The 27,568-nt window shown below is 43.1% G+C and overlaps 1 pseudogene; it reads right to left on the bottom strand.

The window, feature by feature from the left end:
* Nucleotides 1-94: 94 nt before the first annotated feature.
* On the bottom strand, nt 95-27,377 carry LOC139390194 (dmX-like protein 1; annotated as a pseudogene).
* Nucleotides 27,378-27,568: the final 191 nt, after the last annotated feature.

Raw genomic sequence — 27,568 nt, forward strand, 5'->3', positions numbered from 1 at the left:
TTTTGGTAATGTAGAATTTGTAGAATTTACTGCATTGTGTTACGCTGTATATCAGTGGTAAAAACAAGGAACCAGAGCAAAGGCACCATGTGCCTCACCACAGCAGCACCTCTCCCCATCTGCAGGCTCCCGAGCCAGGGCATATTGATGGGCATCCCTGGGCTGCTGTGGGTGTAGGGGGTGGTGCCGTGGAGGGTGTTGATGTCGTCATGGAAGCATGGAAGTCCTCACTTATGCCAGAGAGAGACAAAGTTTGAGAGGACACTGCCAGACAGAGAACAGTATGAACACAGCGCTGACTGGAGCCAAGGACTGGGACTCGACGCTGTCTCACCATAGATTGTAATACTGTGCATTCAGAAAGTATTCAGACCCCTTGACTTAATCAACATTTTGTTACGTTAGCCTTATTCTAAAATGTATTAAATAAATACAAAAATCCTCAATCTACACAGAATACCCCATAATGACAATGAACAGGTTTTTAGAAATGTTTGTAAAAAAAGACATATTTTTTTAAAATATTTTTTATTTTACAAACATTTCTAAAAACCTGTTCATTGTCATTATGGGATATTCTGTGTAGATTTTTGAATTTATTTAATACATTTTAGAATAAGGCTAATGTAACAAAATGTTGATTAAGTCAAGGGGTCTGAATACTTTGTGAATGCACAGTATTATTTATTTATTTATTTATTTATTTATTTAAATATGAAAAAATGTACTCGAAATTGAGCTGTAACGGATTTCCTCCTCTTCGTCTGAGGAGAAGTAAGGATCGGACCAAAACGCAGCGTTGTAAGTGTCCATATTGATTTACTCAAAACCACAACTGAACACTGGAACAAAACAATAAACCTGAAACATACAAAACCGAAACAGTACCGTGTGGCCCAAACACGGAAACAAACACCCACAACTCAAAAGTGAAACCCAAGCTACCTAAGTATGATTCTCAAGCAGACAACTAACGACACCTGCCTCTGATTGAGAACCATACTAGGCTGAACTCAAAACCCCAACATAGAAAAACACACACAGACTGCCCACCCCAATTAACGCCCTGACCATACTAAATAAAGACAAAACAAACTAAATAAAGGTCAGAACGTGACATGAGCTCAGGTGCATCCTGTTTCTATTGATCATCCATGAGTGTTTCTACAACTTAATTGGAGTCCACCTGTGGTAAATTTATTTGATTGGACATGATTTGGAATTTGTCTATATATGGACATGATTTAGAAAGAAACGCCCATATAAGTACCGACAATTGACAGTGCAAGTCAGAGCAGAAACTATACCATGAAATCCAAGGAACTGTACACAAATCTTCGAGAGAATTGTGATGAGGCATACAGTACCAGTCAAAAGTTTGGACACCTACTCATTCAAGGGTTTTTCTTTATTTTTTTTTACTATTTTCTACATTGTAGAATAATAGTGAAGACGTCAAAACTATGAAATAACACATACTGTATGGAATCATGTAGTAAGCAACAAATCAAAATATATTCAATATATTGAAACTGGCTCTCATGAGGACCGCCATAGGAAAGGAAGACCCAAAGTTACCACTGCTGCAGAGGATTAGAGTTCATTAGAGTTACCAGCCTCAGAAATCGACAATTAACTGCACCTCAGACTGCAGCCCAAAAAATGCTTCAGAGTTCAAATAACAGACACATCAACATCAACTGTTGTTCAGAGGAGACTACGTGAATCAGGCCTTCATGGTCGAATTGCTGCAAAAAAATATTTACAAATAAAGGACACCAATAATCAGAAGAGACTTGCTTGGGCCAAGATACAAGAGCAATGGTCATTAGACTGGTGGAAATATGTCCTTTGGTCTGATGAATCCAAATTTGAGATTTTTGGTTCCAACCGCTGTGTCTTTGTGAGATGCAGAATAGGTGAACGGATGATCTCCGCATGTGTGCTTCCCACCGTGAAGCATGGAGGAGGACGTGTGATGGTGCTTTGCTGGTGACACTGATTTATTTAGAATTCAAGGCACGCTTAACCAGCATGGCTACCACAGCATTCTGCAGTGATACGCCATCACATGTGGTTTGCACTTAGTGGGACTATCATTTGTTTTTCAACAAGACAATGACCCAACACACCTCCAGGCTGTGTAAGGGCTATTTGACCAAGAAGGAAAGTGATGGAGCGTTGCATCAGATGACCTGGCCTCCACAATCACCCGACCTCAACCCAATAAAGATGGTTTGGGATGAGTTGGACCGTAGAGTGAAGGAAGCATTCCAGGTCACTACCTCATGAAGCTGGTTTAAGTAAAATGCTGAAGGATGGGGTAGGAGAAATGTAACCACTCTAAAATTCATAGACAGCTATGGATGCTAGGACTGACCATCCATGATATCAAAATTATAGTTTTAAAAGTGTGCAAAGCTGTCATTGAGACAAAGGTTAGCTACTTTGAAGAATTTCAAATATCTTTTGATTTGTTTAATACTTTTTTGGTTATTACATGATTCCATATGTGTTATTTCATAGTGTTGATGTATTCACTATTATTATACAATGTATAAAATAGTAAAAATCAAGAAAAACCCTTGAATGAGTAGGTGTCCAAATTTTGACTGGTACTGTATATGGAGCACACTGTAAATGTTTAATCTTATCTGAATGAGGAGAAGTTTTGCACAGCAGATGGCCGGAGGCAAATGTCAAGTGTTGATCCATTTAACACTATTAAATACAAATACAGTGCTGCTCACCCTCTGGTTACAATAAAGAATTCAGAAGCTACAGTATAGATAAAGCGCAGAAGTGTATTCTGACATCAAAGAACCTTCATTAGATATTAAATGAGTTGGGACTGAGATGGAGGCAGAGGAGTTCCATTTCTTACAGGGGGAAAATTGCTAACACTGCTATCCTGAAGGGCCTATTATAGTGCATTGTACCTGCTAAATCCTCTAAGCTTGCATGAAAAGAGCCGTTTGCTGTAACATTACACTGATTTCACAAGTCTACAGGCTTTTTTTGGTGGACAGAGCAGATTGAATGAACTGTGAAAATGTCTGTGGCGTGACAATATAAAAAGCCCAGCGTACTTCTAACAAAAATGTTCAGATGTTCGCCAGACGGAATCATCGACTATGGGTTAACTTTAGAGTGAACCTTTTGACAAACCTCTTAACACGACTGTTGTGGGTGTATTCGAAAGCATTAGCACGAAGCAAGTGTTACATTAGAAAAAGCTAATTTAGTCTGACTGCATTGCTTCATTGTACACACGTGAGGGGGAACTGTTGGGCACACTTCAAAACAAAGTACTTACTCATTTACAGATCTGTGAGCTTGAAATGCCAAGGGCAATTCATACAACCGCTGTACATTTTTCTTTAAATGAATGAGGCTGATGCAACAGATCAGAGCCCAGTTTCCTAAAAGCAGCAATCAACTGTTGAAACAAAGGCCACTCCCGCCCCCCGTTTTTGTAAAAAGCTGAAGGATGGGGTAGGAGAAATGTGCCCACTCTCAAATTCATAGACAGAGCTTTGGATGCAAGGACTGACCATCCATGATATCAAAATTATATATTTTATATCATGATTTACAAACATTGGCGTAAAATAAGCTTATATTTTGGGTTGTGATGGTGTATGACTGTTGAACTAAGCTTATGAGGAATTTCTGGGTTATATTCTTTAAGAATCAATGGGTGTGTGTGTGTCAATGGGTGTGTCCATAGCTTGCCTGCCCATACCATAACCACACCACGGGGCTCTCTGTCCACAACAATGACATCAGCAAACCACTCACCCACACAACGCCATACACTTGGTCTGCGGTTGTGAGGCCAGTTGGACATACCGCCAAATTCTGCACAGCTTCTTGATATGCCACACCTGTCAAGTGGATGGATTATCTTTCCAAAGGAGAAATGTTCACTAACAGAGATGTAACACAAATTTGTGCACAAAATTTGAGAGAAATAAGCTTTTTGTGCGTATGGAACATTTCTGGGATCTTTTATTTCAGCTTATGAAACATGGGACCAACACTTTACATGTTGCATTTATATTTTGTTCAGTGTAGTTTAAAAATGCTGACTGCCTCCACTCAGATTGCAAGGTGGGTGATGTCAATAGGCACTTGTCTTTCTCACCACTCGTGACCATTTGATCTGAACGAAACGTGCCTGGAGTATGTGAACAGAATCAATTCTTTAGACGTTAATGTTAATTATTCTGCATTATATTGGTCTAACATGACTGGCGTTTAACATATTTATGTAATAAAAAAGTCTCATTCAAGTTTGGCTACATTTTCTGGCATATCCCTTGTGCGCGAGCGTGTGTGTGTGTGTGGACATGAGGCTGTAGCCAATACGCAAGTCAACTAGGCAGTGGAAATTATACTAAATATAATCATGTCACCAAATAATTGATTAAAACACACTATTTTGCCTTGAAGGTCTGAAGCAGCCTCAACAGCGCTCTGTAGGGTTGCATCATGGTGTAGCCGGGGGACAGCTAGTTTCTGTCCTCCTCTGGGTACATTGACTTCAATACATAACCTAGGTTCTCATCTCTTCCATAGACTTACACAGTAATTATGACAACTTCCAGAGGACGTCCTCCAACCTATCAGAGCTCTTGCAGCATGAACTGACATGTTGTCCACCCAATCAAAGGATCAGAGAATTAAACTAGTACTGAAAGCATAAGCTACATCTAGCTAGCACTGGAGTGCATAAAATATGGTGAGTAGTTGACTCAAGAGAGAAAGACAACAGTTTTGAACAAATACATTTATTATTACAAATGGAGAAGCAAGAGAGCTAGAATCTTTTAAAACGTTCACATACTTAGCTAACAAATGCAGCTAGCTAGTTTAGCCTACTCTAACAACCAGCTCAAACAGACAGGGATGCTATGTTAGCTAGCTGGCTATACAACACTGGAACTCTTCCAGGTCAAGGTAAGCTTTTGGTTTTATTAATTAATTTCCATCGGGGCACACCGTTGTAACTCCTAGACTGCTTGCTGCTGACTTTACACTGTACTGCACAAAAAGGATTGTAGGGGGTTTACTAACACGTTAGTCAACATAGCTACTAGAACTATGACAGTAATATGGTGACAAAGATGTAGGTTGTGTGTAGTGGTTAGCGGTTATGATATGGTTTGGCTTGCAAGGTTTTTCCGCCTGGTCACAGGAAGCTGATATGTTATGCACTGAAGTCCACAAACGGAGGGAAAAAGCGGAGGGAAAAAGTGAGAGGGAAGTGTGTATATGCGAGAAAGAATACAACGATCCAAGGTATCAGGTATCATGAGGCTGCTATTAAAGTGAACTGTGTTTGCGTATGATCAAGGGTGCATTCATTCCACCGGTTCTGATGAAAAACTTTCTTAAACGGAAGCAAACGGAACGAAGATAGACATACCGGAATTTGTCCAATAGAAACTCTTGTTTGCAACTGTTGGACTAATGATTACACCCTAGATCAGCTAGATGCAGCCAAGAGTGTTCAAGGCGTTATTGAACGTGTCAATGTCTGTCACCTTGATTACTAAAATGTCTATCGATCTGTACACCTATGTTATAAACGTTTATTCATAGGCTAGGTTGTAGCAACGTCATGATGGGTACAGGGGAAATTTGAGTATCATTGTAGTAGCCTAAACCTATCGATGTAACATTGAGCTGGGTGAATGGAATATGAATGATAGTCATCCAATATGCTGTAATAGAAACAAGGCCATGCAAATGTATGGTTCAGTTGACAGATCTATTTCAGTAGTAGGCTACTCTTATTAGCCTTTTAAACCTATGTCCTAAAGTAGACCCATGTTGGCATATCAAATCATTAAAAAAGGTAAGCATTTTAATTTGGGGTGGTTAAAATCACACTTCTCGAGCCCTGGTCACATGTCATTAGACTGGTCACATGGGCTCGAGCTAAATATAGGTTAAATAAATAAATAACATGGGTCCTATTTCAATAATGTCACTCGAGACGAGTAAGAAATAAAGCATCTTCACTAACTTGACACACGTTTTCCTTGTTGCAGAACTGCTGTTCTAGGATCAGATAACAGAACTATATATTTTTATGATAATTATTACATACACTGACAGGTGGATTCTCTTTTTTTTAATAATATGTTTATTATTTTACAATAAAAAATCAAATAAAAAAGACAGCAATACTAACAATGACATTCATTGTACTGTTGAATGGGATAGCCAATTTAGAGGACAAAACAAAACTTAACTCACACATACACAAAATAAAACAAAATCCTATTAGGTGGTACATGTATAAGAAGACAGCATAGTCATTACAAGCAGTGTAGTTAAGCCAAAAATAAATATTGAGTGGAGTACAGCACAGAGTAGCAGCAGATCGTCAACCCAGTTATGAAGCGGGACTAGACCATTTATCCAGTATCGGCTGCCATATTTTGTAAAACATTGGACTTCTATTGGAGGTATTGTATCGAATCTTTTCCATATGTATTACATTCCCTAAATCCCGTAACCACATTTCAAAGGTGGTTACAGTCTCCAGTTTCCAAAATTGGCTAATAGAGTACAAAGAGAGACAGCTTTCCCTTCGTGGTTATTCCCATCAACTGTACCAAACAGAGCGGTCAATGGGTCTGGGGCTAGAACTCTATCAAAGGCTCTACATAAATAATCAAAAATGAGAGCCCAGTAAACATGTAACTTAGGACATGTCCAGAATAAATGGGTCAACGTCCCTTCATCCTGCTTGCACCTCTCACACAGTGGTGAGGTGTCCGGGAATATTTTATGCAGTTTTACTTTTGAGTAATGTAACCTGTGTATCACCTTAAACTGTACAAGGTTGTGTCTGGCATTCACTGAACTGTGGTTTATATTCCTGAGAGCTTCTACCCAGTCCTCATCTGAGATTTCTGGCCCAAGTTCTTGTTCCCAAGCCCTTTTAATGGTGTCTGTGGATACCTCTATGTGGGCCTGTAGCACATCATACAGTCTAGAGACCGACCCTTTTAATGGTGTCTGTGGATACCTCTATGTGGGCCTGTAGCACATCATACAGTCTAGAGACTGACCCTTTTAATGGTGTCTGTGGATACCTCTATGTGGGCCTGTAGCACATCATACAGTCTAGAGACTGACCCTTTTAATGGTGTCTGTGGATACCTCTATGTGGGCCTGTAGCACATCATACAGTCTAGAGACCGACCCTTTTAATGGTGTCTGTAGATACCTCTATGTGGGCCTGTAGCACATCATACAGTCTAGAGACCGACCCTTTTAATGGTGTCTGTAGATACCTCTATGTGGGCCTGTAGCACATCATACAGTCTAGAGACTGACCCTTTTAATGGTGTCTGTAGATACCTCTATGTGGGCCTGTAGCACATCATACAGTCTAGAGACTGACCCTTTTAATGGTGTCTGTAGATACCTCTATGTGGACCTGTAGCACATCATACAGTCTAGAGACCGACCCTTTTAATGGTGTCTGTAGATACCTCTATGTGGGCCTGTAGCACATCATACAGTCTAGAGACCGACCCTTTTTGAATGGGGTTTGACAAGGATCAAGCTATCTAATGTAAGACTATTTGGCTTCATGCCATACTGTGGGATATGTGTCCTTACGAAATTCCTGATTTGGAGGTATCTCAAAAAAATGTGTTGCGACAGGTAGATTCTCAAAATCAGATGCACTGTGTAGCTCAAATGTCTGAAATGTTGCCTAATGTGCATTTCCCAGCATGCTCATGGTTATGTACCGTTCTAGTACAGACATCAAGTGCACAGAGCAAAGAGGTGGGTGTTAGGATCTAGACTCACCTGTAGTTGTGGCCATCACAGAGACACTGGTATATGCAGGTAGACAGTGAGGCTGCAAGTGTGTGCATCACATAGATCTGAAAGAGCAGGAGGAATTAATACATATACATTCATACAGATACATTAAGATCAGTGGAACACTCCCTCCAATCAGCCAACTCACCCAATCACTGATCTTTACATCACAAAATCTAAACTCAAACGCTCAGACAATTTTTTCCCCCCCTGTTCTCATATTTAAAGCACATTACTACCAAAAGGGACAAGACACAATTACTACTCCAATTTACTAACATGATCTTTGTGTGTAGTTCAATAAAGTGCATGATAGCCTTGGGGGGTGTATAGGAATGTGTCTGACCTTGTTGTCTGGGTATGGTGGGGAGTCCAGTGCATTGATGGTGTGCAGGATATCGTGGGTGAGGTTGGTCAGATGGACGATGGGGTTGGTCACCACCGTTTTAGCGCTGGCAGTGCACGCCAGCAGGAGTGGGATGGAGCCGTGGTGGAGGTAGGAGGCTATGGCTTCTGGACATGGTCATCCTGTGGACATAGAGTTGCGTGGTGCGAATGAATGAAGACCATGTTACGTCCTGACCTTAGATCCATTTTTATGTCTCTATTTTAGTTTGGTCAGGGCGTGAGTTGGGGTGGGCATTCTATGTTTTGGTTCTGTGTGTTATATTTCTAGGTGTTTGGCCTGGTATGGTTCCCAATCAGAGGCAGCTGTCAATCATTGTCTCTGATTTAGAATCATACTTAGGCAGCCTGTTTTCCCACTATGGGTTGTGGGTAGTTGTTTTCTGTTTTGTGTGTCTTCACCTTACAGAACTGTTTCGTTTTGTTGTTTTTTTGTTATTGCAGTGTTCAGTTTATTTATTAAAATTAACATGGACACTTACCACGCTGCGTTTTGGTCTGATCCCTCCTGTTCCTAACGATCATTACACATCAGCACACACACACACACTTACAAAGAAAATACATAAACTGAATGAACATCATAAACAACTCTCAAGCTTGGAAATAAAAATTGCTAATAAATTCCATGCTGGCTACCACACTGCGGTTCACGCATCAGATCAGAGACTTTCTGCTTTGATGTCAAAGAAAAAGTAAGTAATCTCAGACAGTCGAGTCAGAGGAGTTCCTGTCATGGTATGATGTTACGAAGACTTCCGAGGAGAGCAGTGTGTGTGTTCCTGGTGTCTGTGACACAAATCATATTTTTCCATATCTCCCTAAAAGTAAGACGAGGCCTCTCAGAAGGGAAGAGAGCTGAGAATCAAAATCAGCCCCGCCTGTCACACAGCCACACACTGGAGATGTCATTGATGGCACCGATCAGCTACATGAAACCACAGCTACCCTGGAAACCACGGTTTGCTGCTTTAAGGCAAACACCAACCTCAGACTAAACAACACACTTTAGTTTTGTTATGGTTCTTTGCTTTAGTGTTTGTGTAGTTACTCTTCCTCCCTATCCCTCCTCTGACACTTGCTGTCAAGTACTGAGATGCAAGAGCCTCTTTCTTAGTTGTGTTCGTAGTTTTTTGTTTGAAGGGTTTGCAGATATGCAGACACTAGTATGCAGATATGGCATCAATTTGTTCCTATTTATGATACGATTGACAACATGTAGCCTATGTGTAAGAATTACAACATACATTGTGTGTGCTGTACCTGTTGGGACTCCTGCAGTAGCAGGATGAGCTCCATGTGCACAGAGGCCAAGCCTCCCCGTGGGAGCCGTGCAGGCTGCAGTAACTGAGGAACATGGGCAGGAGAGGCTGGTTGCTCTGGAGCCAGTATCTGCGAGTGTGTTGGACCTCTCCAGGCTGGGCCTGGGCCTCCTCTCTCCCTGGTCCTGCCATGCCCTGGGCCAGCTCCAGCAGGCAGGGCTTGTAGCTGCAACACCTCTGCAGGGCAACCACCTCCTTCTTCAGCCACTGGCACAGCTGATAGCGCAGCTTCCCCCTGTCCAGCTCGTACCCCGTGAACTTGGCCAGGATGTCCCCTGAGGGCATGAGTATGTCGTCCTCTTCTAGTGGTGTCTCCGTCAACGGAGAGACTGCGTCCTGGAAGACGCTGCAGTTGTTATTAGTGCTGGTGTTTTTCATGGCCAAACCCTTCGGTTCATAATAATTGTCCTTCTCCTCCTTGTCGCTGTCCCATGGATCTTTTGAGGACTTTGGGCATTTTGGAGAAGACCTCCATAGCCAGCATAGGGCAGCCGGCCTGCATGTGAGAGTAGGCTGCCGTAAAGAACAGCCTCCTCTCCACCAGGCTGATGGAGTGGGCAATGCGGCCCACCGCCATCAGACCAACCTTGGTGAGGCGGTGCAGCAGTAGCGGATGTGTCCGGAGGTAGGTGTAGAAGTTGAAAACCTCAGGGTTACAGGGAGACATGGACGAGGTACCTGCAAACCACAGCTCTATCATTAATTAACCTCAAAATAACTGACAAAATGATTGAACCTCAAATCTGAAAAATATAATTCTCCGACTACTACCAGACTGAGTGGTGTGGCCAGCCTAGGAGGAGCCTGGGTTTAGGGCAGCAGGCTTATCAAGCAGAGTGAGAAGTGGCCGGCTGTAGTCCTCCGCCATGCTGCGCAGGACAGGAAAGTGTCCTGGTGGTCAGGCAGCTGGCGGGCTTGGCCTAGCATGTGCTTCTGCAGGATGCGCTTGTAGGTGGAGGACGTCTCAAACTCAGACTCGTATAGCCGGGAGATCACCTTGGCCAGATGCAGTTCCTGCATCTTTTCCAGGCCAACCTGAACAAGGCAAGCCAACCCCCACCCAGCATTTGTGTTGAAAGCAATTGCAGTAGCAGAACATCAGGAATATCCAACAAGGTCAGCTCTACCCTTGGCCTGGCAAGACATAATTTGCATAAAATGCTCAAAAACATATTTTTTATTACTGTTTAAGAAGAAAAAAAAATACAAAATTATGAAAAAGCACACTACAGATATATCTATCTGCTTACAGCGATATGAGGACATTATTACCTCCACAGCATCCTTGAGGGAGCCTGCCAGTAGAAGGAAGGATGCAGAGTGCTGGAAGCGTTGCTTCCCCAGCAGAGAGAAGGCGTTCTTTAAAGAAACCTTCCTCCACCGGTCCTCACTGAAGTTGTTGCTAAAGAAAGCTGTCATTTTGACATTATTCTTAGACCCTGATAGAACAACACAAGTTGTCATTTGACTGACTTTCTATAATGTGAAAGAATTGTTCCAATCTTGTCAGGAGTTTTGGGGAATGATATTCAAAATCTTCTCAAAGACATTACCTGAACAGTCCCCAGACCACCGCTTTCTTTTACATAGCGAGAGAATATTGCGGCGTCCAGAGGATCGCTCTGCCTTTGAAAATATGCTTTTGCTACCTGATGAATAACAGAGGTATAAAAAAAAGTATATAGGTCATTCCACACACACGCTCATTTACAATACTGAATTCAGTAGTGCAGCAAAACCGGACTTTGCCTTATTCTTTGAGATATAAAAGTAGGACAATCAATCAATAATTACATATATAAAGATGTACAATGCCTTCAGAAAGTATTCAAACCCCTTGACTTATTCCACATTTTCTTGTGTTACAGCCTGAATTCAAAATGGATTACATTATTTTCTTCTCACACACACACACACAATACTCCATAATGACTAATTGAAAACATGCTCTCAGACATTTCTGCAAATGTATTGAAAATTAAGTATAGAAATCTCTCATTTACATAAGTATTCACACCCCTGAGTCAATACATGTTAGAATCACCCTTGGCAGCGATTACAGCGGTGAGTCTTTCTGGGTAAGTCAGAGGTTTGCACACCTGGATTGTACAATATTTGCACATTATTGTTTTCAAAATTCTTCAAGCTCTGTCAAGTTGGTTGTTGATCATTGCAAGACAGCCATTTAAGTCTTGCCATAGATATTCAAACCGATTTAATTCAAATGCCGTCTTAGTAAACAACTCCAGTTTATATATTTGGTCTTGTGTTTTAGGTTATTTACCTGCTGAAAAGTGAATGTCTCCCAGTGTTTGTTGGAAAGCAGACTGAACCAGGTTTTCCTCCAGGATTTTGCCTGCGCTTAGCTCTATTTCCTTTATTTTTATCCTAAAAAACTCCATAGTCCTTGCCGCTGACAAGCATACCCATAACATGATGCAACCACCACCATGCTTGAAAATACAAAAAGTGGCCCCAAACATAATGCTTTTTATTCAGGACATAAAGTTAATTTCTTTGCAGTTTTACTTTAGTACCTCATTGCAAACAGGATGGATGTTTTTGGAATATGTTTTATTCTGTACAGGCTTCCTTCTTTCCACTCTCATTTACCTTAGTATTGTGGAGTAACTACAATGTTGTTCAGTCCTCAGTTCTCTCCAATCACAGCCATTAAACGCTAACTGTTTTAAGTTTAAGTCACCATTGGCCTCATGGTGAAATCCCTGAACGGTTTCCTTCCTCTCCGGCAGCTGATTTAGGAAGAACACATGTATCTTTGTCATGACTGGGTGTTTTGATACACCATCCAACGAGTAATTACTAACTTCACCATGCTCAAAGGAATATTCGATGTCTGCTTTTTTATTTTTACCCATCTACCAATAGGTGCCCTTCATTGCGAGGCATTGGAAAAGCTCCCTGGTCTTTGTGGTTGGAAAAGCTCCCTGGTCTTTGTGGGTGCTCGACTGAGGGATCTTACAGATAATTGTATGTGTGAGGTAGTCATTCAAAAATCACGTTAAACACTATTGCACAGAGTGAGTGCATGCAACTTATTTGACTTAAGCAAATTCTAACTTCAACTTATTTAGGCTTGTCATAACAAAGGGTTGAATACTTACTGACTCAAGACAGTTCAGCTTTTCATTTTAAATTAATTTGTAACATTTAAAAAACATAATTCCACTTTGACATTATGGGGTATTATGTGTAGGCCAGTGACACATGCATTCAATTTAATCCATTTAAATTGAGGCTGGAACAAAATGTGGAAATTGTCAAGGGGTGTGAATACTTTCTGAAAGCACTTGTGCTCACCTTTTCAATATACCGCCTAAGTTTATTGGTGCTCCTGAGACACCAGCCCACGCCCATGGCGTGTAGTTCAGGCCATGTGGGGTCTCCCTTCTGCAGGGCAGGCAGCATGTTGAGAAGCTCCTCCTCAGCCTCAGAGTTGAAAGCCCAGGCGTATTGATAGGTGGACAAGCCTGGAGAACCAAATACAGGTTATCAGACAATCCATCATCACACAAGTCTACACAGCACCAGGCCTCAGGAGCTACGGTTGTTTGATTTATCCTGCTACTGGGCACTATTACTCCTGTTACTTGCTTACTTACTTACAAAAAAAGGCACAGCACACCAACATCAAAACCTCATCCCAACTGTAAAGTATGGTGGAGGGAGCATCTGGGTTTGGGGCTGTTTTGCTGTCTCAGGGCCTGGACAGCTTGCTATCATCAACGGAAAAATGAATTCCCAAGTTTACCAAGACATTTTGCAGGAGAATGTTAGGCTATCTGTCCGCCAATTGAAGCACAACAGAAGTTGATGCGATGCAACAGGACAACGACCCAAAACACAGAAGTAAATCAACAACAGAATGACTTCAACAGAAGAAAATACGCCTTCTGGAGTGGCCCAGTCAGAGTCATGACCTCAACCCGATTGTGATGCTGTGGCATGACCTCAAGAGAGCAGTTCACACCAGACATCCCAAGAATGTTGCTGAACTGAAACAGTTTGGTGAAGAGGAATGGTCCAAAATTCCTCCTGACCATTGTGCAGGTCTGATCCGCAACTACAGAAAACATTTGGTTAAGGTTATTGCTGCCAAAAGAGGGTCAACCAGTTATTAAATCTAAGGATTCACATACTTTTCCCACCCTGTACTGTCAATGTTTACACTGTTTGTTAAATAAAGACATCAAAACGTATAATTGTGTGTTATTAGTATAAGCAGACTGTGTTTGTCTGTTGTTGTGACCTGGATGAAGATCAGATCAAATTATGACCAATTTATGCAGAAATCCAGGTATTTCCAAAGGGTTCACATATTTTTTATTGTCATTGTATTTATATACCCACCTCAACTTCTCCAGTTCCCCTGCACATTGAATAAGGTACTGGCACTGACCTGTATATACTTGCATTCTCATGTTTCTTTACCTCTCATTGTTGTTCTTGTGTGGTTTTTATTCTTACTTCTATTTTTTTGTATTCAATTTTCTATTATTATAATTATTATCACTGTATGGTTGGAAAGAGCTCTCAAGGTAAGAATTTCATTGTACTGTTGTACACCCGTCGTATCCTGTGCACGTGACGAGTACACTTTGAAACTTGATCATATAATACTAATATTATGGTCATTTATCCAAAGTGATTTCAGCTAATACAAATAAATAAAAATAAGCATCCCTATACAGATCCCATTATGGCGTCTGTGCACATGGGCCGCACCTTTGAAGCAATCTCCATTTTGAAGTAGACAATTTTCTTCCTCACGACTGGCTGATTCCTCCTGATGACCCTGTTGGACATGGCTCCAATGAAGTTGGAAGTCCCACCCAGTTGACTACATTAAAATGGTTGAAGCCCTCAATGGCACTGCCCATGCTAGAGGCTCTATAATTCTCTATGGGTTGCAGTAACTTTATATTCACACAGCCTCTAAGGTAGCATTTCCCAAACTCGGTCCTGGGGACCTCAAGGGGTGCATATTAAGGTTATTACCCTAGCACTACACAGATGATTCAGATAATCAAAGCGTGATGTGTTCATTATTTGAATCAGCTGTGTAGTGCTAGGCAATGTTGTAAAGTACTTCAGTAGTTTTTTTGGAGTATCTATATTTTTGACAACTTATGAATAATGTACTTTTTACTCCATACATTTTCCCTGACACCCAAAAGTACTCGTTACATTTTGAATGCTTAGCAGGACAGAAATGGTCCAATTCATGCATTTATCAACAGAACATCCATACTGCCTCTGATCTGGCAGACTCACTAAACACATATTGCATTTGTAAATTATGTTGGAGTGTGCTCCTGGCTGTCTGTAAATTTGAAAAAAAAAGAAAATTATGCAGTCTGGTTTGCTTAATATAAGTAATTTGAAAATATTTACTTTAACTTTCGATACTTAAGTATATTTAAAACCAAATACTTTTAGACTTTTACTCAAGTAATATTTTATTGGGTGACTCACTTCAGTCATTTTCTATTAAAAGGTATCTTTACTTTTACTCAAGCATGACAATTGGGTACTTTTTCCACCACTGGCGCAAGGGCAAAAAACAAAACGTGCACTCCTTGGATTCCCCAGGGCAGAGTTTGGGAAACAGAGTTTGGGAAACGATGTTCTAAGGAGATTTACATAAGGCTAACATACCAAACTTCATGGCCCCATGTCCATCGGGTCAGTTCTTAAAGCCCTTGTGTGATACGGTGCCATCTAGTGGTGTAGCGTGGCAGACTTTGAATGTCGCATCTAACCATTCTCAAATCAATTAGAGTCCAAATCATTGAGTCTATTACCAAATCTGGAGTCTATCTGACCCATGGTTCAGGAAAATATTTTTTAAAGTCTTTTTAGTATATTTGACTATGTCAAGGGAAAACCCCACAATAAATTGGCTAAATCAGAATAGGTGGCCCATGCAGGAATCAAACCCACTGTGCTGTATGCTATACTGTTGAGTTCAGCCTTGCCTACCTTGTCGGAGTAGCTGGGCGCAATGGGCAGGGTGGTCAGCAGGAACTTCAGACCGCACTCATCCAAAGTTTCTCCACCTAGTCAATGAAAAGAACATTACCATCTGCAGTACTTCTCCTCACAGGCCTTCTACCAGAGTAAAACAAATACACCACTTTGAGATATGGTTTATATTAGTCCATAAAACAACATTTATTTAGAGAAGGACTGTGGAGGGCAGTTTGTGCACTCGCCCTGATGCTGGTGCTTGTGGTGGTGAGGGTGTTGGCAAGGCCTTTGAGGGACATCTGCTCCATGCGGGTCAGACCCGGCAGGCTGGAGGGGAGCAGGTGGCTGGATAGGACCTGGGCATGCCCGGGCCCAAAGAAGGTGGGACTGTACTGGGACTGGTCTATGACCTTAGCACCACCATCCTCCTGGTCACTGTCCATGGGCTCCAGGTGCTCCACACACACCCCACTGCTCTGGAAAAGTTCATTGTAGGCTGAATGGACCCGTGGCCACTCAAGCTGGCCACCTTGTCTTTGGGCTTGGGAGAGCAGTCCTCGTCAGCCACCAGCAGCACGTACAAGGGCAGTGGAGTGATGGACTCAATCTCTGAGTAACGCTCACCCTTGCTGAAGGGCTTGGGGTCCCTGGTGGTGCTGCCGCCGGTGCGGAAGCGGAGACGCTCCACCTGGTTAGTGTCATCGTCTTTGAGGGCCACGATCTCTCCAGCGATGCACTTGACCAGGTGGGAGAGGATGGCCTTGGCCCGCAGGACCGTCCCCGGTGGGGTTTGACAAGGATCAAGCTATCTAATGTAAGACTATTTGGCTTCATGCCATACTGTGGGATATGTGTCCTTACGAAATTCCTGATTTGGAGGTATCTCAAAAAAATGTGTTGCGACAGGTAGATTCTCAAAATCAGATGCACTGTGTAGCTCAAATGTCTGAAATGTTGCCTAATGTGCATTTCCCAGCATGCTCATGGTTATGTACCGTTCTAGTACAGACATCAAGTGCACAGAGCAAAGAGGTGGGTGTTAGGATCTAGACTCACCTGTAGTTGTGGCCATCACAGAGACACTGGTATATGCAGGTAGACAGTGAGGCTGCAAGTGTGTGCATCACATAGATCTGAAAGAGCAGGAGGAATTAATACATATACATTCATACAGATACATTAAGATCAGTGGAACACTCCCTCCAATCAGCCAACTCACCCAATCACTGATCTTTACATCACAAAATCTAAACTCAAACGCTCAGACAATTTTTTCCCCCCCTGTTCTCATATTTAAAGCACATTACTACCAAAAGGGACAAGACACAATTACTACTCCAATTTACTAACATGATCTTTGTGTGTAGTTCAATAAAGTGCATGATAGCCTTGGGGGGTGTATAGGAATGTGTCTGACCTTGTTGTCTGGGTATGGTGGGGAGTCCAGTGCATTGATGGTGTGCAGGATATCGTGGGTGAGGTTGGTCAGATGGACGATGGGGTTGGTCACCACCGTTTTAGCGCTGGCAGTGCACGCCAGCAGGAGTGGGATGGAGCCGTGGTGGAGGTAGGAGGCTATGGCTTCTGGACATGGTCATCCTGTGGACATAGAGTTGCGTGGTGCGAATGAATGAAGACCATGTTACGTCCTGACCTTAGATCCATTTTTATGTCTCTATTTTAGTTTGGTCAGGGCGTGAGTTGGGGTGGGCATTCTATGTTTTGGTTCTGTGTGTTATATTTCTAGGTGTTTGGCCTGGTATGGTTCCCAATCAGAGGCAGCTGTCAATCATTGTCTCTGATTTAGAATCATACTTAGGCAGCCTGTTTTCCCACTATGGGTTGTGGGTAGTTGTTTTCTGTTTTGTGTGTCTTCACCTTACAGAACTGTTTCGTTTTGTTGTTTTTTTGTTATTGCAGTGTTCAGTTTATTTATTAAAATTAACATGGACACTTACCACGCTGCGTTTTGGTCTGATCCCTCCTGTTCCTAACGATCATTACACATCAGCACACACACACACACTTACAAAGAAAATACATAAACTGAATGAACATCATAAACAACTCTCAAGCTTGGAAATAAAAATTGCTAATAAATTCCATGCTGGCTACCACACTGCGGTTCACGCATCAGATCAGAGACTTTCTGCTTTGATGTCAAAGAAAAAGTAAGTAATCTCAGACAGTCGAGTCAGAGGAGTTCCTGTCATGGTATGATGTTACGAAGACTTCCGAGGAGAGCAGTGTGTGTGTTCCTGGTGTCTGTGACACAAATCATATTTTTCCATATCTCCCTAAAAGTAAGACGAGGCCTCTCAGAAGGGAAGAGAGCTGAGAATCAAAATCAGCCCCGCCTGTCACACAGCCACACACTGGAGATGTCATTGATGGCACCGATCAGCTACATGAAACCACAGCTACCCTGGAAACCACGGTTTGCTGCTTTAAGGCAAACACCAACCTCAGACTAAACAACACACTTTAGTTTTGTTATGGTTCTTTGCTTTAGTGTTTGTGTAGTTACTCTTCCTCCCTATCCCTCCTCTGACACTTGCTGTCAAGTACTGAGATGCAAGAGCCTCTTTCTTAGTTGTGTTCGTAGTTTTTTGTTTGAAGGGTTTGCAGATATGCAGACACTAGTATGCAGATATGGCATCAATTTGTTCCTATTTATGATACGATTGACAACATGTAGCCTATGTGTAAGAATTACAACATACATTGTGTGTGCTGTACCTGTTGGGACTCCTGCAGTAGCAGGATGAGCTCCATGTGCACAGAGGCCAAGCCTCCCCGTGGGAGCCGTGCAGGCTGCAGTAACTGAGGAACATGGGCAGGAGAGGCTGGTTGCTCTGGAGCCAGTATCTGCGAGTGTGTTGGACCTCTCCAGGCTGGGCCTGGGCCTCCTCTCTCCCTGGTCCTGCCATGCCCTGGGCCAGCTCCAGCAGGCAGGGCTTGTAGCTGCAACACCTCTGCAGGGCAACCACCTCCTTCTTCAGCCACTGGCACAGCTGATAGCGCAGCTTCCCCCTGTCCAGCTCGTACCCCGTGAACTTGGCCAGGATGTCCCCTGAGGGCATGAGTATGTCGTCCTCTTCTAGTGGTGTCTCCGTCAACGGAGAGACTGCGTCCTGGAAGACGCTGCAGTTGTTATTAGTGCTGGTGTTTTTCATGGCCAAACCCTTCGGTTCATAATAATTGTCCTTCTCCTCCTTGTCGCTGTCCCATGGATCTTTTGAGGACTTTGGGCATTTTGGAGAAGACCTCCATAGCCAGCATAGGGCAGCCGGCCTGCATGTGAGAGTAGGCTGCCGTAAAGAACAGCCTCCTCTCCACCAGGCTGATGGAGTGGGCAATGCGGCCCACCGCCATCAGACCAACCTTGGTGAGGCGGTGCAGCAGTAGCGGATGTGTCCGGAGGTAGGTGTAGAAGTTGAAAACCTCAGGGTTACAGGGAGACATGGACGAGGTACCTGCAAACCACAGCTCTATCATTAATTAACCTCAAAATAACTGACAAAATGATTGAACCTCAAATCTGAAAAATATAATTCTCCGACTACTACCAGACTGAGTGGTGTGGCCAGCCTAGGAGGAGCCTGGGTTTAGGGCAGCAGGCTTATCAAGCAGAGTGAGAAGTGGCCGGCTGTAGTCCTCCGCCATGCTGCGCAGGACAGGAAAGTGTCCTGGTGGTCAGGCAGCTGGCGGGCTTGGCCTAGCATGTGCTTCTGCAGGATGCGCTTGTAGGTGGAGGACGTCTCAAACTCAGACTCGTATAGCCGGGAGATCACCTTGGCCAGATGCAGTTCCTGCATCTTTTCCAGGCCAACCTGAACAAGGCAAGCCAACCCCCACCCAGCATTTGTGTTGAAAGCAATTGCAGTAGCAGAACATCAGGAATATCCAACAAGGTCAGCTCTACCCTTGGCCTGGCAAGACATAATTTGCATAAAATGCTCAAAAACATATTTTTTATTACTGTTTAAGAAGAAAAAAAAATACAAAATTATGAAAAAGCACACTACAGATATATCTATCTGCTTACAGCGATATGAGGACATTATTACCTCCACAGCATCCTTGAGGGAGCCTGCCAGTAGAAGGAAGGATGCAGAGTGCTGGAAGCGTTGCTTCCCCAGCAGAGAGAAGGCGTTCTTTAAAGAAACCTTCCTCCACCGGTCCTCACTGAAGTTGTTGCTAAAGAAAGCTGTCATTTTGACATTATTCTTAGACCCTGATAGAACAACACAAGTTGTCATTTGACTGACTTTCTATAATGTGAAAGAATTGTTCCAATCTTGTCAGGAGTTTTGGGGAATGATATTCAAAATCTTCTCAAAGACATTACCTGAACAGTCCCCAGACCACCGCTTTCTTTTACATAGCGAGAGAATATTGCGGCGTCCAGAGGATCGCTCTGCCTTTGAAAATATGCTTTTGCTACCTGATGAATAACAGAGGTATAAAAAAAAGTATATAGGTCATTCCACACACACGCTCATTTACAATACTGAATTCAGTAGTGCAGCAAAACCGGACTTTGCCTTATTCTTTGAGATATAAAAGTAGGACAATCAATCAATAATTACATATATAAAGATGTACAATGCCTTCAGAAAGTATTCAAACCCCTTGACTTATTCCACATTTTCTTGTGTTACAGCCTGAATTCAAAATGGATTACATTATTTTCTTCTCACACACACACACACAATACTCCATAATGACTAATTGAAAACATGCTCTCAGACATTTCTGCAAATGTATTGAAAATTAAGTATAGAAATCTCTCATTTACATAAGTATTCACACCCCTGAGTCAATACATGTTAGAATCACCCTTGGCAGCGATTACAGCGGTGAGTCTTTCTGGGTAAGTCAGAGGTTTGCACACCTGGATTGTACAATATTTGCACATTATTGTTTTCAAAATTCTTCAAGCTCTGTCAAGTTGGTTGTTGATCATTGCAAGACAGCCATTTAAGTCTTGCCATAGATATTCAAACCGATTTAATTCAAATGCCGTCTTAGTAAACAACTCCAGTTTATATATTTGGTCTTGTGTTTTAGGTTATTTACCTGCTGAAAAGTGAATGTCTCCCAGTGTTTGTTGGAAAGCAGACTGAACCAGGTTTTCCTCCAGGATTTTGCCTGCGCTTAGCTCTATTTCCTTTATTTTTATCCTAAAAAACTCCATAGTCCTTGCCGCTGACAAGCATACCCATAACATGATGCAACCACCACCATGCTTGAAAATACAAAAAGTGGCCCCAAACATAATGCTTTTTATTCAGGACATAAAGTTAATTTCTTTGCAGTTTTACTTTAGTACCTCATTGCAAACAGGATGGATGTTTTTGGAATATGTTTTATTCTGTACAGGCTTCCTTCTTTCCACTCTCATTTACCTTAGTATTGTGGAGTAACTACAATGTTGTTCAGTCCTCAGTTCTCTCCAATCACAGCCATTAAACGCTAACTGTTTTAAGTTTAAGTCACCATTGGCCTCATGGTGAAATCCCTGAACGGTTTCCTTCCTCTCCGGCAGCTGATTTAGGAAGAACACATGTATCTTTGTCATGACTGGGTGTTTTGATACACCATCCAACGAGTAATTACTAACTTCACCATGCTCAAAGGAATATTCGATGTCTGCTTTTTTATTTTTACCCATCTACCAATAGGTGCCCTTCATTGCGAGGCATTGGAAAAGCTCCCTGGTCTTTGTGGTTGGAAAAGCTCCCTGGTCTTTGTGGGTGCTCGACTGAGGGATCTTACAGATAATTGTATGTGTGAGGTAGTCATTCAAAAATCACGTTAAACACTATTGCACAGAGTGAGTGCATGCAACTTATTTGACTTAAGCAAATTCTAACTTCAACTTATTTAGGCTTGTCATAACAAAGGGTTGAATACTTACTGACTCAAGACAGTTCAGCTTTTCATTTTAAATTAATTTGTAACATTTAAAAAACATAATTCCACTTTGACATTATGGGGTATTATGTGTAGGCCAGTGACACATGCATTCAATTTAATCCATTTAAATTGAGGCTGGAACAAAATGTGGAAATTGTCAAGGGGTGTGAATACTTTCTGAAAGCACTTGTGCTCACCTTTTCAATATACCGCCTAAGTTTATTGGTGCTCCTGAGACACCAGCCCACGCCCATGGCGTGTAGTTCAGGCCATGTGGGGTCTCCCTTCTGCAGGGCAGGCAGCATGTTGAGAAGCTCCTCCTCAGCCTCAGAGTTGAAAGCCCAGGCGTATTGATAGGTGGACAAGCCTGGAGAACCAAATACAGGTTATCAGACAATCCATCATCACACAAGTCTACACAGCACCAGGCCTCAGGAGCTACGGTTGTTTGATTTATCCTGCTACTGGGCACTATTACTCCTGTTACTTGCTTACTTACTTACAAAAAAAGGCACAGCACACCAACATCAAAACCTCATCCCAACTGTAAAGTATGGTGGAGGGAGCATCTGGGTTTGGGGCTGTTTTGCTGTCTCAGGGCCTGGACAGCTTGCTATCATCAACGGAAAAATGAATTCCCAAGTTTACCAAGACATTTTGCAGGAGAATGTTAGGCTATCTGTCCGCCAATTGAAGCACAACAGAAGTTGATGCGATGCAACAGGACAACGACCCAAAACACAGAAGTAAATCAACAACAGAATGACTTCAACAGAAGAAAATACGCCTTCTGGAGTGGCCCAGTCAGAGTCATGACCTCAACCCGATTGTGATGCTGTGGCATGACCTCAAGAGAGCAGTTCACACCAGACATCCCAAGAATGTTGCTGAACTGAAACAGTTTGGTGAAGAGGAATGGTCCAAAATTCCTCCTGACCATTGTGCAGGTCTGATCCGCAACTACAGAAAACATTTGGTTAAGGTTATTGCTGCCAAAAGAGGGTCAACCAGTTATTAAATCTAAGGATTCACATACTTTTCCCACCCTGTACTGTCAATGTTTACACTGTTTGTTAAATAAAGACATCAAAACGTATAATTGTGTGTTATTAGTATAAGCAGACTGTGTTTGTCTGTTGTTGTGACCTGGATGAAGATCAGATCAAATTATGACCAATTTATGCAGAAATCCAGGTATTTCCAAAGGGTTCACATATTTTTTATTGTCATTGTATTTATATACCCACCTCAACTTCTCCAGTTCCCCTGCACATTGAATAAGGTACTGGCACTGACCTGTATATACTTGCATTCTCATGTTTCTTTACCTCTCATTGTTGTTCTTGTGTGGTTTTTATTCTTACTTCTATTTTTTTGTATTCAATTTTCTATTATTATAATTATTATCACTGTATGGTTGGAAAGAGCTCTCAAGGTAAGAATTTCATTGTACTGTTGTACACCCGTCGTATCCTGTGCACGTGACGAGTACACTTTGAAACTTGATCATATAATACTAATATTATGGTCATTTATCCAAAGTGATTTCAGCTAATACAAATAAATAAAAATAAGCATCCCTATACAGATCCCATTATGGCGTCTGTGCACATGGGCCGCACCTTTGAAGCAATCTCCATTTTGAAGTAGACAATTTTCTTCCTCACGACTGGCTGATTCCTCCTGATGACCCTGTTGGACATGGCTCCAATGAAGTTGGAAGTCCCACCCAGTTGACTACATTAAAATGGTTGAAGCCCTCAATGGCACTGCCCATGCTAGAGGCTCTATAATTCTCTATGGGTTGCAGTAACTTTATATTCACACAGCCTCTAAGGTAGCATTTCCCAAACTCGGTCCTGGGGACCTCAAGGGGTGCATATTAAGGTTATTACCCTAGCACTACACAGATGATTCAGATAATCAAAGCGTGATGTGTTCATTATTTGAATCAGCTGTGTAGTGCTAGGCAATGTTGTAAAGTACTTCAGTAGTTTTTTTGGAGTATCTATATTTTTGACAACTTATGAATAATGTACTTTTTACTCCATACATTTTCCCTGACACCCAAAAGTACTCGTTACATTTTGAATGCTTAGCAGGACAGAAATGGTCCAATTCATGCATTTATCAACAGAACATCCATACTGCCTCTGATCTGGCAGACTCACTAAACACATATTGCATTTGTAAATTATGTTGGAGTGTGCTCCTGGCTGTCTGTAAATTTGAAAAAAAAAGAAAATTATGCAGTCTGGTTTGCTTAATATAAGTAATTTGAAAATATTTACTTTAACTTTCGATACTTAAGTATATTTAAAACCAAATACTTTTAGACTTTTACTCAAGTAATATTTTATTGGGTGACTCACTTCAGTCATTTTCTATTAAAAGGTATCTTTACTTTTACTCAAGCATGACAATTGGGTACTTTTTCCACCACTGGCGCAAGGGCAAAAAACAAAACGTGCACTCCTTGGATTCCCCAGGGCAGAGTTTGGGAAACAGAGTTTGGGAAACGATGTTCTAAGGAGATTTACATAAGGCTAACATACCAAACTTCATGGCCCCATGTCCATCGGGTCAGTTCTTAAAGCCCTTGTGTGATACGGTGCCATCTAGTGGTGTAGCGTGGCAGACTTTGAATGTCGCATCTAACCATTCTCAAATCAATTAGAGTCCAAATCATTGAGTCTATTACCAAATCTGGAGTCTATCTGACCCATGGTTCAGGAAAATATTTTTAAAAGTCTTTTTAGTATATTTGACTATGTCAAGGGAAAACCCCACAATAAATTGGCTAAATCAGAATAGGTGGCCCATGCAGGAATCAAACCCACTGTGCTGTATGCTATACTGTTGAGTTCAGCCTTGCCTACCTTGTCGGAGTAGCTGGGCGCAATGGGCAGGGTGGTCAGCAGGAACTTCAGACCGCACTCATCCAAAGTTTCTCCACCTAGTCAATGAAAAGAACATTACCATCTGCAGTACTTCTCCTCACAGGCCTTCTACCAGAGTAAAACAAATACACCACTTTGAGATATGGTTTATATTAGTCCATAAAACAACATTTATTTAGAGAAGGACTGTGGAGGGCAGTTTGTGCACTCGCCCTGATGCTGGTGCTTGTGGTGGTGAGGGTGTTGGCAAGGCCTTTGAGGGACATCTGCTCCATGCGGGTCAGACCCGGCAGGCTGGAGGGGAGCAGGTGGCTGGATAGGACCTGGGCATGCCCGGGCCCAAAGAAGGTGGGACTGTACTGGGACTGGTCTATGACCTTAGCACCACCATCCTCCTGGTCACTGTCCATGGGCTCCAGGTGCTCCACACACACCCCACTGCTCTGGAAAAGTTCATTGTAGGCTGAATGGACCCGTGGCCACTCAAGCTGGCCACCTTGTCTTTGGGCTTGGGAGAGCAGTCCTCGTCAGCCACCAGCAGCACGTACAAGGGCAGTGGAGTGATGGACTCAATCTCTGAGTAACGCTCACCCTTGCTGAAGGGCTTGGGGTCCCTGGTGGTGCTGCCGCCGGTGCGGAAGCGGAGACGCTCCACCTGGTTAGTGTCATCGTCTTTGAGGGCCACGATCTCTCCAGCGATGCACTTGACCAGGTGGGAGAGGATGGCCTTGGCCCGCAGGACCGTCCCCGGGTCCATGAGCTCCAGCAGCTGTACCGGGTGGTATTGGAGCAGCGTTGGGAACAGGTGGTTCCCTGCCTCAAACAGCAGCTGTCCTCTTAGCACTCAGTTTCTGGGTCAGGCTGGTCATGGAAGCATGACCATTTCTGTCGTGATGGTGTTGGGAGCCGTGGACTTGGCCAGGGCAGGAGTGGGTGTACACATGCATCTTGCAGTCCATGCCCACCACCAGGATGCCATCCTTCACCCAGGACAGGGAGACGGGGATGGGCAGGGAGCCCTCCGCGGAGGAGACAAGGTCCGCGGAGCGCAGTAGGACCAGGTGGGAGGAGCTCTACTCCCTGTGGCCCTCAGAGAGTCCCAGCTCGGGAGGTTTACCAGAGAGCAGGCCATACATGTAGATTTTGGAACCAATCCCTGCAGTGAGAATGTGGTAGCCGTCTTCCCTGGAGACCCAGTCCAGGTGGACCAGACTCTTACCAGAGGTCCCCTGGCAGTCAACGCTGGGCAGGTAGATGTCCAGATTATTATTCTGCAGATTCAGCTTCTTGGTACCACTCTTCATGTTGTTGTCTAGCACCCAGTGGGAGCTGCCTGTGGACTCACACTGGAATATCCCTACGCGGACCAGTGGTTCTTATGACTTAGGTGGTTAGGGTTAGGTGAGGGCTAGGTTTGTATCGGTAGGCCACTGCGATGCGGCTGGTGTGACAACAGCTGAGCTCTACTGGTGTGCCCAGCACAGTAATGGCGCGGCTATTGCCTAGCCCCTCTTCCACCAGCAGAGGCCACTCATCTCAGATGTACGTCAGCTCCTGGGCGTCTGGCTCCACTGCAGCCGCCCTGCATCTCCAGAACCTCACCTTCACGTCTGAACAGAACGTGGCCAGGAGATACGGAGCGCCACCGGCCGGCTGCAGGGAGGATGCGCTCAGATGACCTGAAACAAGAACAATAATTAGGTAGTTAGTTTAGCCACACTTCATGGGTAAGCTCGTACAAACACTCAATACAATTGACTTGGGCTATATGAACCCGGAAATCTACAGTTAAAACACCAGCCTAGCAATTAAGACCACCCCCCACACTAATCCAATTTCAGTGTAACTGGTTCCATTCAATAGAATTAGCCAACGCCTTGGGAGTTGATTACATTCCCATGGAGGAACAAACTGGACTGTCCCGTTATACAGGAGTGAAGGGCAGTGTGACTATGGTACAGTGCTCTCTCTTACCTGCTGAAGGCGTGACATTGATCACTTTCACACCGTCTGGAAGAGCCAGCTCCTAGCTGTACAGCCTGTGAGTGGTCAGGGTGAGGCGGCAGGCACTCTGCAGGTTGGATGTGCAAGGCTTGTTCTTCTGGGCCTCAGGGGAAGTGAACATGTCAAAGTTAAAGGAGCAATTCAGAGTTGATGAGGTTACATTCGCCCTCTCAGGCGGACCACTGGTCTCGTCTGTAAGGACACACAAAAACAGATGGAAGCCAAAAATTGGGAGCCAAGATAAAGCTAGCTGACTTGCACACAACGCTTTAAGATATAAATTAATCCTTGAGTGTAGTTGTTGGTACACACCCATAATGATTGGGAGAGCTGCCAGTTGCAGATGCCACATATGCAGGAGGGACCTGCCAGTCTGGGTAAACTCTACCACTACCAGGAAGAAGCGGGCAGAGAGGCTGCAGGAGAAAAACAAACACACACGTTTATTACACTGAATAAGATGGGACACAAGAGCAAAGTGAAGGTTATAGTAGTGTGTGTTTCCTCATCCTACCAGTGTCTGTAGCTGGAGCTTCCTGAGTGGCATCTGTCCAATCACTGCCCAGAATGAGATCCTCCTCAAATACACGTTGCAGCAGAGTCTCCTTCCCCTGCTGCAAAGCACAGAATAGGATAGACTATCTTCCCCAAGGGAAAATTGGTGGTAGTGCCGCCTAATTTAAGGCGTACTGGCTAGGCTACAGTGTAAAACATTATGGCATGGCTGACCTTTTTATTTAGATCAGTGGAGGCTGCTGAGAGGAGGACGGCTCATAATACTGTCTTGAATGGAGTGTAATGGCTGGAATGGAGTGAATGGAATGGTATCAAACGCATGAAAACCATGTGTTTGATACCCTTCCATTTACTCTATTCTGGACATTATTATGAGCAGTATGTTAACATAGAACAATATGTTAACATAGAATTCAGTATTGAATATCCGAGTGCGCTTGCTATGCCAACATACCCCAAACATGGAGCTGAAAAAGGTCAGTGAAAATCTGCATGTGCTCACATATGAACTTGTTTCCATCTTCCATAGATGTATACTTCTGAGACTATCACAGTGCAGGTGCATTTATACGGAGACTTGATTACACACAGGTGGATTGTATTTATCATCATTAGTCATTTAGGTCAACATTGGATCATTCAGAGATCCTCACT

The sequence above is a fragment of the Oncorhynchus clarkii genome, chromosome 30 (assembly GCF_045791955.1).
Source record: "Oncorhynchus clarkii lewisi isolate Uvic-CL-2024 chromosome 30, UVic_Ocla_1.0, whole genome shotgun sequence".
Lineage (NCBI taxonomy): Eukaryota > Metazoa > Chordata > Actinopteri > Salmoniformes > Salmonidae > Oncorhynchus > Oncorhynchus clarkii.